The sequence below is a fragment of the Peromyscus maniculatus genome, chromosome 11, assembly GCF_049852395.1.
Source record: "Peromyscus maniculatus bairdii isolate BWxNUB_F1_BW_parent chromosome 11, HU_Pman_BW_mat_3.1, whole genome shotgun sequence".
Classification (NCBI taxonomy): Eukaryota; Metazoa; Chordata; class Mammalia; order Rodentia; family Cricetidae; genus Peromyscus; species Peromyscus maniculatus.
This window is the reverse complement of record NC_134862.1, coordinates 51,042,380-51,055,554: the sequence shown is the minus strand read 5'-3', so window position 1 is coordinate 51,055,554 and position 13,175 is coordinate 51,042,380. Positions and strand designations below refer to the sequence as shown.

Sequence of the window (13,175 nt, the reverse complement as noted above, 5' to 3'; positions counted from 1 at the left end):
TCAGAGTGGCTAAGATCAAAAACACTGAAGACACTTTATGCTGGAGAGGATGTGGAACTAGGGGAACTCTCCTCCACTGCTGGTGGGAATGCAAGCTTGTACAACCACTTTGGAAATCAATATGGCGCTTTCTTAGAAAATTGGGAATCAATCTCCCCCAAGATCCAGCTATACCACTCCTGGGCATATACCCAAGAAATGCTCAATCATACCACAAGAGCACTTGCTCAGCTATGTTCATATCAGCATTGTTTGTAATAGCCAAAACCTGGAAACAACCTAGATGCCCTTCAACTGAAGAATGGATAAATAAATTGTGGCACATATACACAATGGAATACTACTCAGCAGAGAAAAACAACGACATCACACGGTTTGCAGGCAAATGGATGGATCTAGAAAAAATCATCCTGAGTGAGGTAACCCAGACTCAGAAAGACAAATATGGTATGTACTCACTCATAGGAAGATGCTAGATGTGGAACAAGGATGGCTAGACTGCTACTCACATCACCAGTGAGGCTACCTGGAAAACGGGACCCCAAAAAAGACACGGAGAAATGGACAAGATCTACATGAATAGCCTGGTCATGAGTGGGAACAATGAAGGGCGACAGTCGAGGGAAAGAGTGGGAGATCCTAGCTGGATCAAGAAAAGAGAGGGAGAACAAGGAATAGGAGACCATGGTAAATGAAGACCACATGGGAAGCTGAGAAGGGGAGGAAGCAGAGAGCTAGGGAGGCCCACGGAGATCCACAAAGATACCCCCTCAAAAGACTGCTGGCAATGGTCGCGAGACGGCAGGAACTGACCTACTCTGGTGATGGAATGGCCAGACACCCAAATAGTGATGCCATAAACCCCATCCAAGGACTGAGGAATCTGAAGGCAGACATCCACGGCTGGGCCCCTGGTGGAGCACTGGGAGTCTAATTAGTGAGTATGAAGAGGATTTATATGAGCGAGAATTGTTGAAGCCAAGGTTGGATAAAGCACCGGGATAAATAACCAAATGAATGGAAGCACAGGATCTATGAACCAAAGGCTGAGGGGCCCCCAACTGGATCAGGCCACCTGAACGGGTGAGACAGTCAGTTGGCTTGATCTGTTTGGGAGGCAGCTGTGCATTGGTGCCAGGTCCTGGGCTCGTTGCATGAGTTGGCTGTTTGAATCCTGGGACTTATGCAGGGACACTTGGCTCGGTCTGGGAGGGGGGAATGGACCTGCCTGGACTGAGTCTACCAGGTCAACCCCGGTCCTCGGGGGAGACCTTGATCTGGAGGAGGTGGGAATGGGGGGTGGGCTGGGGGGAGGGGTGGGCGAGAGGGGGAGAACAGGGGATTCTGTGGCTATTATGTTGAACTGAATGGTGTTGTAAAATAATAATAATAATAATAATAATAAAAAAACCAAAAAAAAAAAAAATAGGGGAGCAGGGAGTTACCACTGAAAGGTGATGGGCTCGTATGACAGGGTTAACATATGGTTCTCAGCCCATGAGCATCTCAAGAGAAACAGTGATATTGTATTGTATATTAAAATGAGTCTGAGCCTCAGCCTGGCCATCATAGGCAGCTCACCAATTAAGAAAGCCCAAAGGATCCAAGACAACCTTTATCAAATGGTACCAGTCATAATAAGTCAGTAAATGCATTGCTCATTGCTGTGGGACTTGCTTAAAATATGGCAAATCAGGACCTGATTCATTAGCAGCCTTACGGACCAAAGACAGGTCTGAAAGAGAGGTAGGTATCCATGGCTTATTGGCTACATTGGGGCCCACATTAACTGGAAAAGCCATGGTGGACATTTGTGGCACCATAGGTGGAACAGGCTAGGAGTTATGTGAAGCAGCTGGCTTGGCAGGCAGACATCCAGGCAAATAACTCCATGGATACTTCAGTGGTAGGGTAGCCACTCAAGGCATGGGGGGAGCAGAGACAGGGGCTGTCAGTGTAGGCTTGGGTGCTACTGCAATCATTTCCTCTCTTTCCATCCCTTTCATTTACTTTACACTTATTCTCATCCATCTCCTTGTCAGCAGAGGTGTAGGAAATATCAGTCATGGATGGAATGAAGGTGATAGATAGGTTGGTATTACATTGTTCCTGGAAGTGCTTATTATGGGCCCTAATGACCCCCTCAGTAGAGGATAACTTTATGGCAGAGATTATAGCCAATAAAATGGACATAACAAACAATTTGAAGATTACTCCTGAGGCCACTTCCCTTTTTCTGGCCAGGAACAGAACTTTCATCCAAAGATCAGATTCCCACATGTTCTCTGAAGAGATCCATGGAGCAAGCTCCACAGCCTTTCAAAACCTTTCTAGTTCTGATGTTGTAGCCCACAGCCCCTGTCTGGTTAGAAGGGAATTAAGAGCACCAACTGGAGGCTCTTTATGATGAGGGAAGAAATTTTCCATAGTAGTAGAAGGTGTGATATCAACAGTGACTCTGTTTCCTGAGGGTCCAGCCCCTATATGGAAACACCAGGCGAGCCTGAACAAAAGTATGTGCCATCCTACCATACAGACAGATTCACAAAAAAGAGAGATAAAAAGAAGCCAGTGGGGGTTCCATCATTTACCTGCTGAAGGGAATGAAAACATATCATGTAGAGTGGCCTACTTACCAAAATACACCACTTAAGGGGGCTGCTCAATCAGCACTGAGCATGAGGAAAGGGAGACAAACTGTCCCTGTTGCCAAGCATCAGATGACCAGGTTTTGGCACCAGATGTGGCAGGGTCCTGTGCTATTGTTCCCTTTGGGGGAGGAGGCCAAGTAGGTGCAGAGTCAACAACAATACAGACTCTGGGAGAGTGTCAAAACAACAAGCTCAGTTTATTTAGGAAGAGGCAAGCCTTATATACCCTCCACCCTACCCTGGGGGAAGTTCTGAGAAATATGCATCTGTTGGTATGACATGGCTACTTCTCATTGGTCCAAGTCATCTCCAGATCATGTTTCAGCTGCTGTTGCTAAGGCCCTTAGGCAGACCCAGGTTGGCTCTCAGAAAGTATCATTGTTTGGGCCTGGTGGCCTTCAAGCCTATTAGGGGTGAGCCAACCCATACATGGCATTTCTTGTTCTTTAGATACATCACAGAACATTTTCTGCCATATTATCACTCAATTTGCTTCTTCTGTGTCTTTACATGATATCAAATTCATATAAGGAAGTCATTCCTATTGAAGTGAGGAATGACTCTCTTCATCATGAACACATTTTATAAAACTGTGGTCAAGGATAGGACATGAATGTCTCTTAATCATCTTTTCTTTTCTTTTACTTTTTTTGAATAGAATAGCTTTATTTTGGCCTGAAGTTGTAATCTTATCTCAGTCTCCTAAGTGCTGAGACTACAGGCATATAACTCAGCTAGAATTAAGCTTATTTAGAAAGACTTGGATGTACAATGATGGTTACATCCATAATTGTAGAAGTAAGAAGAAAGTCAGATTCAGTTTACACAGCTCTCTTAGTATTACTCTCCAGGTAGCCAGACTTTTTGTAGGACAGATAACTACCTCCAGAGTGGGTGCTCTATAAAACAAAAAACAAAGGAAAACCTTTGAGTTTTTGGTTTGGACTCTGGTATAATTTGTCTTCCCTCCCTATTCTATTGATCAAAGCTGTCATTGGTCCCAGCTGATTTAAAAGAATAACAATTTCTATTTTGCTTTTCAAAGATAGAAATGACCCAAGTACATGAACTCATTTTTAATCTATACTAACCCCAATTAGTCTGACCCAAAGTTAACTTCTGGGATTCAAGATCATAATGAGAAGGTCTTTTATGTGTTATTGTACTTTTTTATTGAGCAGTATTATTGAGAGATGGAATACTAACAAATTCATCTGTAATCTTCATCTATTTCAGACATAACCTTTATAACCCTGTGAGTCAGCATTTCAAGCTGTTCTTTATATTGGGAATCAATCAAACAGTCAATGCTGTGGATCATTTCCCATGGGCCTTGAGCAAGATGCGTAAAGAATTAAAACTGATATTATTTAGTCTTAAGTTTCCAAGTCAATGGCTATGTTCTTTGAACTACTTTTCCTTGGATTCCAGGTGATTGAAACCTAATGAGCCCAAGTTCAGAGAAATAAGGGAAAAAAAACCTTAAAAAAAAAAAAGAAGTATGGTAGTGAATCCCTCTGCCATTTCCTTCCCTATTCTCAAAGGTGGTAGAGTAGAAGACTCCATTAGCATATTGCTGTGTGGTTAATGGTGGAAGACATATCTTAGAGAAACCCTCATTCTGCCACAAATTATCATGTTATTTCATTTTGTTTTGTATTGCCAGTATTCTAGACACTGAGCAATCTATAAACTCCACATTTTTATAACAAACAAATGTGGGGTTTTTTACATTGGGTATCAATATAAGCAAGATAACAGAAAGCAGTAAAAATAGCACATTGGAATGTTCCTTGCCATATTAAATATATACTGTTGCTGATTACTTCTGCAGACTGGAACTGAAAACAATCATTTCATAGGCCAAGTGTTACATGGTAGGTGGCTGGCTTTCTTGTAGCATGCTCCAGAAAAGACATCACATATGGACCTCAGCATGGAAATTCCCACTCAGATTATTTTTATAATAAGATAAAGCCATTTGCTTTCTTACTTTTGAGTAGGTAAATTAAAAGTTTAGGGAGGGACTGTCTGTAAGCATCCTTCCAACTTTTGAATCTTGATTTTGTCTTTAACCATTACAGATGCTTCAGAATAGAACTCACTTACTGGTTCACTTACTTTTTTAAAAATATAAGTCATGTCCTGTTTTCTGGTTTTTGTTTTGTCAATTTAACACAAATAGGGTGGTTAGAAGAGGGGGCCTCACCTGAGAAACATCCTATATAAGACTGGTTTGTACGCTAGCCTATGGGAATTTTCTTGATTGATTATTGATGTGGAAGAGTCCAGCACACTGGAAGTGGTACTTTCCTGTCACCGGACAAGTTGTCCTGAGATGCATAAGAAAATGAATTGATGAAAGTCAGGAGGGGCAAGCCAGTAAGCACCGTTTCTCTCTGGCCATTGCTTCAGTTCCTGCCTGCAGGTTCTTCTCTTAACTTCTTCTGCTGACCTGCTTTGATAATGGACTGTGATTGGAAGTTTAAATGAAATAAACCCACTTCTTCTCAAGCTGATTTTGTTTATGATGTTTTATTACAGAAATAGAAACCCTAACTAAGCCAAAGTATGAGGATGAGTGAAATTTCATAGAGACAAAAAATTATCCTTAGAATAGGTCTAGGCTATATTGATTCTACTGGGCAACAGGCTTAGCATATTATCTGCAAATCAGGAGACTTTATTGAAAAAGATAGTTTTGAATAATTATCATCTGTTTGGAGCTGTTATTTTATAATTCCATACACACACACACACACACACACACACACACACACACACACAAACACACACACACACGCACACCCCCCCCCCCCACACACACATACACATATAGATATAGAATATAGATTTAACTCAGTGACTCAGTGCTGGTAATTGTCTTCAGGACTGCCTGTAGGAAACATCAAAAGTGGTTTGGTTCTTTGGCATTACAACTTTCAAAGTGATTTCTCCTCCCCCATCAATGTCACATGTGCGTGTTTAAACAGGTTTTGATTTGTAAATGTAAAAACACCCTACAATGCAGCTTCCCCAGTGTTCTTACATATTTTACTTTGATCTTATGTTGCAGGTTAATGTGCTCCCAATTATTTCTTTACCCTCAGCTTGTGACACATTACTCATCCCTGTAGATTCCTGGGGATTTAACAGTCTATTATTCAGTTTTCCTATGTGTCTCATTACCGCATTACAGTGTGAACTGTTATCTCCTCTTATACTTTATCAGAAGCTCCATTGTCCCAAATCAAACACATCTCAAGAAAGCCTAACTGCTTCCAAATGAATGAGGTCCTCTGTAATACTGCAAGCTAGAATGTCACTAATGCCAATCAACCCTGGTTTCTTTTTAAAACTACAGGTTCATTTCAATTACTTTCTTTCAGTTATCTTGATATGAGTTATTCAGAAATGTGGTTTGTTAATGGTGTTTTTTTTGAAAATATTTCCTTTGTTTCCTATCTTAGCAGATTTTATTTTCAGGTTTGCATGAAATGAATGGATATCATACCAAAAAAAAATAATCTCTGGATGCTGCAACTACACATTCCTTCAGGGTGACTTTGGGTTAGATGTGGGACTATTAAATGTAATTATCTGTGACAAATTTTAAAATGAGTATAAAAGAACAAATAACTTTGTGAATGTAACATGTTACATATGTGCTTGTGCATCTTTGAAAAATTCAAAAATGGACAAATATTATATCTTTTAATTCATTTGCCTTAATTTAAGCTTAGACAAATTAGGAAGGCAGTCTCTGGTGAATAAACTATGTATAATTTATGCACACTGCTGTTTATCTTCTGACATCTTTCTGTACTAACAATACAGTCAATGAACAATAAGTGGAGCTGATAAAAGAATATAGACCTTGTTTTAACTCATGTTGTTTACTTTTGTGTTTGACTTACCTTTCCTCCCACACATCACCCTCTGTCTTTTGTCTTTGTTTCTGGTGATCACCACAGGATAAAACATCTCGCTATTTTCCCCTAGGACCAATGAGCAATCTAATTAAATTAATAGGTTGTATAAGCTATTTTAATACGCATATCTGTATTCCTGTCATATCTAAAAGTAAGCTGTGATAAGAATTCTTGTGCATATTTTTAATTGTCATCCCTCAATATCTTTTCAACAATTTCAGAAAACAGACAAATTTGTTAAGTGCTTTCTAATGGCTCCAAGAAAAATCAAGTAGCAATGAGCCTTCACATCTCATTATTGTTTTACATCTCAGTATAATTTTAAACACTGTTTCAGATTAAAATTAAAGACTCTCATTTAAAAATTAATACACAACCAACAAAATATAGTCACAGAAAAAATATACTGTTTTAAAAAACAAGAGCAGTCTCATTCTCTCAGAGTACATGAATAAATATCAACATCAGTTTCAGCAGTCTTTGCTGCCTGGATGCAGACACAGGAGAAAACACATAGCTCCTGCCACTTCTGCATGCAGAGGATGATTTGTTTATGTTATTAGCAAAATCAGCTGAGTGAAACCAAGCTGGATGTGGCCCAGAGAGTCTGCTGGTGCATTTTTCAGAAGCAGTTACATGTATATGGCAGATGAATCAGACAGAAACAACTGAATATTTTGTGTATATCAGATTTTCTAACATGCATTTGAGACCTGTCTATATACCTAAACGAAATCATTCCTTTGGGGCCTATAGACTCTGTACCGATATCTGAGAAAATACTTCAGCCTGTGCTAGAATTCTACTAGGAAACATCAAAAGAAATTCTGGGAAAATGGGAGCTGTAGTATATTCAAAGTAAAAACAATGGAGGTTCTCCTGAATACTTATATTTTTACATAGTTAAAATATAATTTTCTGTACATAATTTTTGCCTCAGTTGCTTTTCTATTGCTATGCTAAAGTACCATGACCAAGGCAGTTATAGAAGGAAGGGTTTATTTGGAGCTTACAGTTGCAGAGTGATAAAAGCCGATCACCATCATTGCTTGGGTGGTATAACAGCCGGCAGGCAGGCATAGCAAAAACAGGAAGTAGAAATTACATGGGGAATAGCCCCAGACTTTTGAAACTTAAAAGTTCATCTGCAGTGACATATTCTCTCTTTCACAATTTACACATCCTACTAATTAAACAACCACCAACTGGGAAACAAATATTCAAGTGCCTGAGCCTTATGGGGGACAAGGCAGTCAAACCACCACACTTTCCAAATAGCAGTTATAATAGAGATATAAAATGGCTCTGTGTGTTCAATCACAAAATAAGATTTGAGTGCTAGATGTTAAATCTGAGTAAATGACTACAGAATTACATAAATTCATCTACATGTGTATTCATATTGTTTTATAATAGTTTAATCATTGATAATATCATTCAAATTAAAGTCCTGACTTCCATTTAGAAGTAAATATGGATACTTCATAATTAAAAGTATGGTACTCAAAACAATGTCAAACATGGGTACCTATTATAATGTTGCTTCTGTTAAACCCATCTCTAAAGACTTTGGTGGGAATAATGTCATATAACATGCACAGCCATTAAATGTGGGATCAAGAAATGAAAAGACTATGGGAAAAAGTTCCAGATTTGATGGGCTCCTCTTATCAACATTATCATATCACACTACCAAGCACCTGCATATTATACAAATTATTTAAATAATTTATACCTATTGATATCGGGCTTGGTGAGAATTTGTGAAAAGAATTGGATAAATATGAAAAAGGGTGGAGAAGACATTTGAGAAACTGAAGAGAAAAAGAAAACACAAGTCCTCAAAATCGGATGAATTGGAACTGATTATGTGGAGACAATGCAGCACATAGGCACTGAGGGAGAGCAAAAACATGGGTATTGAAAATAAAGAGCTGAGGATTGGAGAAATGGCTCAACAGATTAAAAACATGTTTTGTCTTGCAGAAGACTGTAGTTCAGTTCCTAGTATTCACATGACTACCCACAACCAGCTGTAACTCCAATTCCAAATGATCTGATCCCCTTTTCTGGCCTCTGAGGTCACCAAGCAGGCACTGATGCATACAGATATATATGGACAAAATAATCATATATATATATATATATATAGTAAAAAAAAGTAAATATTTAAGTTAAAGGAAAATGCAGAACTGATGCTTGGGGAAAAGATCAATGTGTCTGTGCATAAGTGCACATATGTGTAGATGCATGTGTGTGCATGTGAGCATGTATGTGTATGTGTGTGTGTCTATGTGTGTGTACATGTGTGTACGTGCATGCACACATGTTTGTGGTGTGGTGTATTACCATGAAAAATTTGTGTGAATTTCTTCTATTACTGAAATTCTTAATGACTGCAAAGTAGGGAAATTTGTATGTTTCTTACAAATAATTCATGTTCCATATTTTTGTATGTGAAAAATCAAAAACAGCCACCAAAGCTTTTAATTTTCATTCGGTTAATTTAGGAGTCTTCACAAAGACTGTTTACCTATATGAACACAGGTTTACTGTGATACTTGTTGTGCTAAAATGAGCTGGAATACCACTCAGGAGGCTGTTTGCCCCAATACTGGAAATCGGTTGAATAGCTGTCCATGATATAACAACTTTGGAGTGGTTGAAATGCTTAAATTTAAAGAATACAAGGAAATACCCCTTTCTTTGTAGAATCACAAAGAATAGAAAAATTGAAGCTCATGGGGCTGATTCTCTCACACTGGCTCAGGAAACAGGAAAATTGGATGGCTTTACAATCTAGGAGACCAAATTTGTCAGCAAACACCTCAACAGAGGAATAATTGCAAAGTCATAGTGATTTTCTTCCTTCAGAAAACCTGAAATAACAAAGAGAAAGCACCATCTCCTTTCAAAAACATGGTTATGAGCATCAATTTGATGTAAACTACAGAACAAGAAGACTCCAAGGCCAGTTTATGGTGTTAATCAGATACACTTTTTGAAACGTTTTACAAAACAAGACAAATATGCATGTTGCATAGGAAGTGTGAAATGATTACTTTTGTCAAATTATTTATGTTCAAATTATGCAGACATGCTTATGATTTTAAATGACAGCTTTGCCTTCTCTGGGTATGATTTTCCTATTTTCTCCATTAAATACTTGAAATCACTATTACTCACTGATTATCTGTATTTCTTTTTCATTTCTCTTACAAATAATCTTGGTTCAATTATCCATAATATTTAATATGTGACAACATCAACATGACCTCTAGCTATCTCTCTGTTTTTCTCACAAAACAACATATTTTCTCAAAGAAAGCAATCATGCAGATGTAGGATAAATCTGTACCCACCTTCAGGTGAGGGGTCCAACTCCTGTTCAGAATAAGAACTAAAATGCAATGCCTTACTCTCCAAAGTTTGCCATGTTTCAAGACTATGTGGTCACTCCAATCTGTTAACAGTGATGCTGATGTTAAACCATTCACATAAAATTTTGCCAATTTGTCCAAGTACAAGAACTAAAATTACCATTTTTGAATGATTTATAAATGTCAGATAGTCATTAAGTATATGTATTTTTCATGCTTTATATATTTGTTTCTCTAAGAAATATAATTGCACTTATCTGACTTTGAAATATTTTCCTGCTATGTGCTATTTGATTTTGTTTACTCTGCAAAACCAATTGGATATTACAGAACTTATTAGAAAGTATTAATAATAAATAGGCTACTGAAGTCTATTTATTGTTCCAAACCCTTCCTTTAAGTTTTGTTATTGCCAGATCCTGGTAGTCTAAGAGCAGACTTCCACAGGTATAGTATTCTTCTGAGCTCTCTCCAACTCTACAGCACTACACAGAGTTTTACACACACAGCTGTGTATTATCAGAGCCCCAGTTCCTTTTGTAGATGATCTCTCTCCAAAATGATATCTATTTTCTCATAAAATTTATTCAGAATAATTTTTAAAAGACAGAAAACCATAAAGTAATTTAGAAATAAACATCTTATTGCCTATAAGTAATGGTTTTAGAATAACTATATTTCCTCCAAGTAGCTGTCTACAAGCACAAAGTAAAAATTAGTCACCTTGGAAGTAATATATAGCCATCATAGCCAACATTAAAAAATGACTTTCATAAATATTTTCTTCAAAAGGAAAAAAAAATCCCAATAAATTTTGATAACTTCCTGATGTTGTATATATTTACCTAATCAGAATATCAAATATGAACCTCTACTTGAATTACTATGATTACATAATATACTTGAAGAAGTATTCCCTTTCACCTATAACTTAGTTTTTGAGCAAAAATTTATGGTAAGATATTTCAGGATAATATTAGGTTAAAAAAGATCATTTTCCCTATTTGCAGCTAGAAATTCACCACAGAGACTAAGAGGCATAAAGTTCACAAAAACTATAAATCAGGATTCTTTAAATAAAAAGGTGATAAATTATTACATGACTAATTGTACTGTTAGCCTGTCTCATTTTTCACTTAACACCCATACTATATTTTAGACAACCATGTCAAACTCAGTTTGATTGTTGCTAATATGTTCGATCTTCCTCCCATCCTCTCTTGTCCTTTTCACCGACAGCACCTGAATATATCCTCTAGCAGCCTTTAATATTTCTGAAGTGTGCTATCGACTTCCATGTGGCAATATCAAAATACTAGCTCTCGTTTCTTACATCCTTGAAAGGGTGACACTTTTATACTTACTGCGTTTTGTTAATCTCACGGATGAAATATTGCATTATTTTAGTTTCATTTCTGTTTCTTTTATTATAACAAGACAGATCTCATCACTAGTTAACTGTAAAATTGTTCTTCTTCTGTTGCATATAAAGAGAAATTAGCTTTCCAAGAGACACATTAGCCTCATTTTTCTCAAGCATAATCATTGTAACTCTTACCTTCTCAGTGTATTACATGAAATAAAAGAAACATATTTTCAGTTCTGTTTAATTAGGAGATTTTGTTATTACAGGGAACACAAGCTTGCTATTCTTCATCTCCTTGAGGACTCTGTCACAGTCTAATGTCTTTTCTGTTTTCACATACTTATTCTATGACTAAACATTCAAAATCATCTATATCAGATACACATTTAACTAAAACAACCCCAAATGATTCTACTACTTAACAGAAAGGTTAATTTTGTGTTGGAACTTAAGCTATGGATGAGAAGGCTACAGAGTGCATATTGTGTCTTAAATCATAGCAGGAACTTAAAAGAGCAGAAACAGGAAGTCTGGAAGAACTTACCAGAGAAGCCTACGTCCTGGGCTGAGAGCATTAGAAGAGTTTTCAGAAATCCTGAGGTATTGCTTGCAGTATCTTCTTTAGGGTCATTAGTCATGCTAGTGCACTATCACCTTTCCGAGACATAAGTTAAAAAGTAGTTATAAAATGTATTTAAATATCAGAGATCTAACAGCCACCACTAAGAAAGGTAATTATTTGTTCCTCTTTATTGGGTTATACTTGCAAACGTCAAACATTTCTTCTGGGTCCAGTCTCATGATGTCTATATTGTTTTATCGGTTTGTTTCTTTAGACACAGGTAACTATTACAGGGAAAACAATCCCAAGTTAAATACAGTTTTATTCTATAATAATTCATGTCAACTGGAGTGTGAACAGCTGTTCTTTTAGAAAATATCACCATGTGCCTGTCTGTTTCAATCTGACCTCCTGAGACATGCCTGTCAATAGACTCTAAGAGGCTTGTGTGAAGATGAAAACAAATGGATATGAAGAATTCAATTAATTAAACAAAAATTAATACTTGGAATCCTACTTGGATAAGGGAGAAGGAAAGTTTCTGTTTCTCTGCACAAGTTGAAAGGTTTCCTTCTCTTCTGGTCTCTTAATTTTCACAAAATACTTGACCTTCTCTTCCATTGTCTCTTAGAATAGTTGTCCAAATGATAAAATCAGGGAAATAAGTATTCTGTGCTTTGATGAGTGCTTAGGGGCATACAGATTGAATCCCTTCCGTTTCTAGCTCTACTTGGGTTGGGTGTTCCCAGTGTTATTTAGTTAGCATTCTCTTGCTCTGACAACAATTCTAAGTTCTCGTGGCTCATGGCATAGCTGTCTGTAAAGCCTGCTTGGAACAAGCCTTTAGGACAATAGCATTTTTTCTTATGTTGATGAGTAAAGTCTCTTACCAGAAAAAGTTATATCGACAACCGATCGCTTGGAGAAGACACTACTGTTGGCTGCTTGACCTATCTCACACACACAATTTCCTTCATCTCCCTCCAATTTCCCAGCATCCAATGGGAGTAACCACTAAAACTAACCTAGGTAGTTCCTGCTGCCTTGTGTCCTATGTCCCAATACTCCTTTCACTATGAATACACTGTTTATATAAACCTGGTGCTTCGTTCTTTAAATGCATGAGGTTTTCTGGGCACAACTTTTATTTTTGCCCTTTAGATAAAATACATTAAATATAAGAAATTTATAAGGAATATATGAGGAGGAATTTTCTACTTAATTCAAAGTAGTATTATGTTTTTTGCAACCTTCCTTCATGTTGGATGTGTTTCTCAAGGTCTG

The 13,175-nt window shown here is 37.4% G+C and overlaps 1 long non-coding RNA gene across 2 annotated transcripts; it reads right to left on the bottom strand.

The window, feature by feature from the left end:
- Positions 1-3,290: 3,290 nt before the first annotated feature.
- Positions 3,291-11,982, bottom strand: LOC121821146 (uncharacterized). Of its 2 annotated transcripts, none has more exons than XR_013043139.1 (3): positions 11,874-11,982; positions 6,569-6,649; positions 3,291-3,550 (listed from the first exon to the last, which is right to left on the bottom strand). It is a non-coding gene; the product is annotated as an uncharacterized LOC121821146 (long non-coding RNA). The 2 variants fall into 2 exon arrangements; XR_013043138.1 differs by lacking the exon at positions 11,874-11,982 and adding an exon at positions 9,946-10,047.
- Positions 11,983-13,175: the final 1,193 nt, after the last annotated feature.